Raw genomic sequence first — 7521 nt, 5'->3', positions numbered from 1 at the left:
TCATGTGATTTACTTTTATCGTGGGCTTTACGACAGTTATCGCGTAGTGCTGTGAACATAACGGAGCTTTAGTGACATCACATGATCTGCCAGAATTCCACGAAATGCAGAGTAGATGTTTAATATTATTGGTACTAAGGGCGCGATAAGCACAGTGCGGTGGAGCTTAATAGTGTGCCCTGTGATGTTCAGCTGCATCTCTGCCTCTTTTTCGCGCTCTTAGTTTTAGCAACGGGACGCAGGGTTCGGTGCAAAGTTGGGACGAATGAATGTGTATATACGTCTGCAATAACTTCACCGCAACACATTATTTACCCTGAAGATACTGCCCCACCCGCTTTACTATAATCTCAGGTACTCTTGAACTCTCTATTTGCCGGTATTTTTATTTTCACATGCTGAATGGTCCTACCGCAATACATATATATAGCGAGGTAAAGCTTATTAATGTTGCCAAATGCTTTGCCAGTGTCAGATCCAACAGTTTTAGAAAGACATGGCCAATACAACAGCCAACACCGTCACTTTAACAATTCTATTAGGACTGTCAAACTAATCTTACAGCACAGAAAAACAACGTAAACATCTCAAGAGTTGATTAGCAACTAATACTGGAAAGTACAAGTCTAGTGGCCAAGGGTGTGGTGAAGTGCTTTAAACATTCAACCAACGCACCTTAAGTGCTTAAAAATGTCTAGCATATTGATGCAGGTTGATCAGACTTACTGCAGTATTGGTTGCTTTACAATGAAAATAATAGTACTGCATAAGAGGACACAAGCGACTCGTGTACTGCTTGGTTATGCAAACCACATGGGTGCCAGAAATACCCAAACATGGTGCTTGTTTACGCATGCTGCTTGCGTCCACTAATCTAAAGCTCTCCAATGTCAGCAGCATAAAGAGAGGCTGTACATATATGGCATTGAATTTCAGAACTCCGCTTCTCCTGTACTCGTACAACTTACGGTTTCGTGACAGCATCTGCCTAGGTCATTGCCACATTTTGCGACAAAAGCAGTGATGACTCAGTCAGAGTTGCCTGTCCTAATATTACTCCAATAATTCTTTAAACAGTTCATTTTTTAAGCACGGAGCATGTCATGCCCAACTAGAAAAAAACAAGCAATAATCTGCTAGAAGTGGCTAAAAAATCACCAGTCTTCTGAAGTCAGCGTGATTTGCAGCGGCTAAAATTGGCTATTATTGAATTAGGGCAAGGAAAGAACAGCTTGAATAAACATATGTCTCATGAGAAAGTTGCGCTGGTGTGCTACAGGCTAAGGTAGGGGAACGAAGCCGTTTTGGCATTGGTGTACCTCTGTCCCAAAACCAGGCACTGCAGCCAAGGTGACTTCACTTGGCTTTGACAGCTTCAAATTCGCTTTCACAAGCACGTAATACTCAGACGAGGTGAGCTCAATGCACATCATCCACATTGGGGATGCAAAGACGTACGGCCAAGAGGATGCCACCTTGACGAAGCAGACACCACAGACCTCGAATTAACAAATGACACCAACTATCCCAACTGCCATACCCTCCATTCAAACCAGAAGGGCAGTACACTTACCTAGCATGGGCAACTGGGGCCTCCATCCAGAGTGTCAGTGTGACTCTGCCCCAAGAGGCAGCGACCATTATGTGATATAATACTTGATGTAGGGGTGAAAATGTGCCACACTCACAAAATCAGGGTTTCAGGCTGGGACCATTTCTGTGATGCATTTGAGTCTGCAGAATGTGAAGGTGTTTAAGAATCGCTAGTAACACGCATCCTTTACACACTGCAAAGAGCGACGTGCGAACTAGAGCTTACTGGGGCAACATCCAGCCCTGGCAAGCACCTGCTGCAACTTCGGGGTGAGCAAGCCAAGCTGCATAATTAAATTGTGGCTGCACGCAACGAACCCTGATCAATGTTCTGCACAAGACTGAGCAGGCAAGATGTCATGCTAAGAAACTTGCCAGGGACCAGTGGATGGACCACTGCACGTCATTTAAACGTATAGGTCTCAGTAAGCTGTAACACATTCTCAGCTATAACAGGATGAACCAAATACTGTAATACTATTGAAAACACGCTGCTCGATCTTCAGTCCACATCTGAGAAATTTGGGGAACAAGCTGCAGATGCTTTCCTCGACCACCTCACAGTGACTGAACGTCACCTGCATTGTATGCACCTTAATGACCACATGCCAAGGAAGGAATAGAAAGCCTCTAAATACGATGGCAGAACCTGTTGTTGCTCTCGAGCATGTCAACACTTAAAGTGACAAAGATGGAGTCATATTGCAAATGTTGAGGAATCTCGCCGAAACGAGGAAGCAAGCACTATTGTAATCAATGAAATCGGGAATATTGGAATTCCCCACAGGGTGGAAACCCTTGGTCATGATGCCACTACCGAAACCAGGCAAGAAACCTGACACCATAGACAACCTTTGATCAGTCTCACTCACATTGACAGTGTGCAAATTGACTGAAGGAATGTGCCTCGCGAGGCTGAACCAGCATCTGGGAAAGACAAGACGATTTCCACCTGTGCCAGACTGGTTTCTGGCCTAAGGTTGACATGTGCCACAATAGCCTCTCTCTGCATCAAACCATCGCCAATGCCATCCGCTTCGGAGGAAAGATATATGGGTTCTTAGTCACAGTCCAACCAAGAAGGATGTTGAGCGCAGTCTATAAGGAGGAGGTACTGGTGGCCTTTCGTGAAGCCTGCTCATGCATTAGTGCTGCCAAAGCCTCTTATGCAACCAAATGTTTGAATATGAAGTTACAGTAAACAGCCAAAAGCTTTTACCAACTGCACAAGTGGAAATGCAGATAAAACCCGGACCAGCACACTTGGTTGCAGGAGTGATTCGCTGATGAGGTAAGAAGGGGACTTAACAGTTGGTGATAAGGTATACTGAATGCAGGTATGCGCAGTATGTATCATACTGTTGGGTCGAAACAGATGAATTTTCTTTAAAGCAATATCAAAAACACAATTTTTTTTTTCGGGATGCCACTGATGTGCTTTCGGTATGTGTGGACATCGTCATCATCAGCCTGGTTACGCCCACTGCAGGGCAAATGCCTCTCCCATACTTCTCCCACTACCCCGGTCATGTACTAATTGTGGTCATGTTGTCCCCGCAAATTTCTTAATCTCATCTGCCCACCTAACTTTCTGCCGCCCTCTGCTACGCTTCCCTTCCTAGCAGTGTGGACAGGGTTATATAAAGCGGCATAGGCAAAATGATACTAGATACAGCTGTTAAGCGTAATATTTTTTCTGGGCTAAATTCTTGCTCCTTGAACTCATTCGAGATCATTAACTCTAGCACCAAAGTAGTGGACCACTACCAGAACAAAGGCATGTAGCATGCACATGTCAATTCTTCTTATGCCAGTCTTCTTTTTTACACCAATAGCTGCTATGGGCCAACTCCCGTGGTTCTGATGTCTACTGGTGTTGTCACTCTAATCCCCAAATTTATTGCTAGAATATTTGCAGATAAGCTTCTCATTGTGATGCGTGGATTCAAACATATGATCAAAAGATTGGCAGTCCACAATTCTACATTTCAGCCACTCTGCTGAAGGTACAGTCGTGGCGAATACTGATCCTCGAGAGTGCGATCTAGCCAACAGGTGCCATGATTGGCTAACAGCTGTTCAATGTCGGCGTACTGTATATAGAGCTGGCGTCCACGCCTTTTTTTTACTCATCACTTCCCCCACTTGTGAAGGCAGTCCTGTTAAATTTTCTTATTACATGTAATGACAGTGATTGGGTGCATCTGCTTCATTAATCTTCTAGTGCTTAGCTTCTCAGATTTACTAGATGGGGCTGGTTGATGGGGCAGAGCGCGAGACCTAGCAATGGGTAACTCAAATATAGATTTGAGAAAACCAAATGAATTCAGCAGTAAGAAGCTAAAGAGTTGTTTTGGTGGAGACCAGTAACCAAGTCTGGATGTGAAACAGGAGGAAGAAAACTAGTCTTTCCACTTCAACACTGGGAGGCACAACTCCCACAAATAAATACGACTCGTACTTATTTTACTTCTTTAAAGGAGATTACTGACATGCACTGGCAAGTGTTCACTTCAACAAACACCGAATGAAGCAAGCTTCCTGCGCATATTTCACCATCTATTGCATCACTTTCGCAGTATGAGTGAAACTCCAATTTTCTTTATGCCACAACTTGCCCAATTTTGTGTTTTGCACTAGGATGTTAGTAGTGCTATTAAGGCACTTAAATATTTGTGAATAGTAGTAGAGAAAAAAAGTAAGAAAACAGTGGCTTTTTGTGCATCGACTATGCATACACCTGGTGCTCTCATGGCCATTTTTATGACCATCTGCTAAACCATTCTAAACAAGAAAAGCTTACACAATTATTGTGCAGAGTCAGACAACTAAACCAGAGGTATCCTTGGTAAGCAAGGTTTATTTATTTGGTGACATTTTCTGTGGCCCTGCTATTGGGCTTTCTTTCCATCCTTTTCAGCTGTGAAGATTCATTAAGAAGTGACAAGACAGTTTGACAATTTTAATCATTGAAAGACTTAGCGAAACCTTTTTGGGTTGTTTTTTTTTTTGCTTTGAGACTCTGCACATTGCCTTTTAAGGCATGTTTTGAGTGTTTCTTTTTTTATGGGGAGGGCATGTTAACATCTTTTACACCATGTCAATTATGTGGTGCCATAATGTGTTCTTGGATGGAGTCTTGCCCTTTCATTCAGTACAATGTCGTTTTTTGTGTCATAGGCCGTTTTACATTTGAGTATGAGTGTAGCATTTCGCTAAGTTTTGCCTCTGTCACCCAAGCTTGCAAGTTAGCTACCCATTGCTGGTGACATGTGACACATATGACTTTTGTTCAATAAAAGGAAGTCTGTCACTTATCCTGTGCGGGGTTGTCTTTTTCAATTACAATTTGTTGCCTATAATAGTTCTTTTGTTGCATCTCAGATTAGGAATGGCTATCAGAGTTGACATCGTTTAACTATATTACACACAATGTGGATGATACGTACTTGCAATATATGGCCACCATAAATATAAATAGAAGTTAATAATTCAAGAAGAGTGCCTTTGCATGGTGGGGCAGCCATGAATTGTAGCTATAAGGTACCAGCGCTGCAAGTAGCACTGCTTGTGCAGAATGTAGTTCAACTCTACTACTTTCAAACATCATTGTTTTCATCTGCATTTGCATAGCTCCAGTTCCTGTGAACAACACACACCTGGTGAAAGTGGCTTGCACCTGCAGTTGGGCCCAATGAATGGCCAAATTGCTGCCCGTTTTCATGTTATTAGCATATTAGTAAAGGCAGTCATTCTTATACTGGCCAGTTTGCCCAGTGTAGAAGCCACTGCGGGTGTCAGGATCTTGTACGTAGTCAGCTTTGTAGGGGACACAGAATCTGGCACATAGTTTGTCACAGGCCATGTCTTTGGAGCAAGTTGGGTTTACTCACTTGCAAAGGGAGAACCAAGCTTGTTGGATAAGAATTAAACCGCCTGTACACTCAGTGGCCTTCTTCATTTTGTGTGACATATATGGTTATAGCTACCCTTGCTTTATGCACTTCTTTTCCGGCAGCAGTTTGCTTTTGAAACACTCAGGATAGCTTTCAGCAAGCTGGACAGGCATAGCACTGAAAAACTAGCAGATGTTAATTGTCGCGCTTGTCATGCGAAGCTTCATACAGTATGATGAGGGCGGAAATCAATGAGGGTGTTCCTCAAGGCCTTGTAGCAGATGTCATGAGTTTGGAGCAACGTGATGTATAGCACTTTTCTGATCGCATACTATAGGTTCAGCAATTGTGGCCATGGTTGAAGTTCAGTGCAAGGTCAAGAAAACAGATACCTATGAGCAGCACCCTGGTAAAGGAGACGCTGGGAAAACTAGTGGGAAGCCTGTTGAACATCTTATTGACCAAAATGCTGGCTCCATCAGGCAAAGTGTGATAAAGAGAAGGAAGTCATCAACACATCAGAAGGTTTTTACATATAAACACTGTGCTAAGGTCATAACATGCCAACAAGTCTTAGTGCGCAGGCTATGCACGACCAACTACATATGCCTTCTGTTCGGACATTGCTCATCGTAACTAACCAGGATGGAGTGGACAAAAAAAGAACGGCAGCTCCATTAATTTTCTTTCACTGGTATTACCAGTGTTTTGTAAGTCTACATTGCCATACTCCCCAATGCCTTCTTGGGTGACATCAGCAAGGACCAGTTGAGGCGAGGGGTAATAGACGTCTTTACAAGCTAAAAATGCATGTATGCATGGAGAGCACTTTGTGTCAAAAAGTAGGCATTTCCACAGGGGCACTGGAAAAGGAACATATTATTGACAGTGAGCAAAGACAAGCTACTATACACCCAGCATTGTTGCCATGTAATGACATCTGAAACAATCCCTCCCAAAGAGGAAATCATCTGTGTACATCCGTAAAGAGGGCAGACAGGCAAAGCCCCTTCAGCAATGATGCCAGCTTCAAAAGGCCCACTTCGCACATCCTGAATTCTTCCTTCTTAGACTTTGCTGGGTGCAAGCATTCTACTGTCAAAAAGTTCTCATTGAGAGCACTGTTCGTTTGGTGGCAATACAGTTCAGAAGCAATTGCAACAAACCTCCTTTCCTAGTTGGCCTCGATGCTCACGGTGCTTATGAAGCAGCACAATGAGGCAAGCAAGGTGAACGGATTTCTCCAAGCCATTTTTCGTTTATCACACTGTTTTGTTAGTAACAACCATGAGATCTGAAACCAACAAGCTCAAGTTCGGCACTCGTGTGGTTACTGTGGAGGATCTATAATAAAAAGCACAAAACAGAAAACTCAAGGGAAAGGATAAGGCACCATTTAACACTTAGTATTTCTGCAGCCCACCCCCTTCTTTTATTTTGTCTGGTCGTGCTACATCTTTTTACTATACATAGGCATGAACTTAGGTGATGTTCCCAATCAGTGTCCAATTTTTATATACACTATGTGCTGGTTCAAAGAGGCTCGAAACACTGGAATGGAAGCTTTAAGTAGAAAACGTGCCTGGAAGAAAAAGAAAAGTTGTGCTGCAACCATCTCGGCATCATCTTGTCCCCTTAATAAACATTGTGCTTTCATATCAACTTGAGCCCTCCAGTTTAGAGTAAAGTACCCGTGCACTTATGAACAATGAATCAATTCTCAAAGAGCATGTGCAGTCCAGCCAAAAGCAGGGGCAAGGATCCGAATTGTGCTCCTGCATTGAAGGTGAATAACACATACCATAATGGCAAATGTGCTTTAGTAAGTTTCTCTGCAATATCAATTAGTAATGTACAAAGAATTGTCAATGAAGCTTACCACGACCATAGACGCACTTGAAAATTATGTCACAATTGAAAATAATGAGCACAGTGTAAACCTATGTGCCCTTTCCACTCTTAGTATGCTTTACTGCACGATGCTTATTTACACCCCTGTATTGCGGTGTAGGAAGCTACGAAAGAAACGTCG

This window comes from Dermacentor andersoni, chromosome 4, assembly GCF_023375885.2.
Source record: "Dermacentor andersoni chromosome 4, qqDerAnde1_hic_scaffold, whole genome shotgun sequence".
Taxonomy (NCBI): Eukaryota; Metazoa; Arthropoda; class Arachnida; order Ixodida; family Ixodidae; genus Dermacentor; species Dermacentor andersoni.
This window is presented reverse-complemented; position numbering follows the sequence as displayed.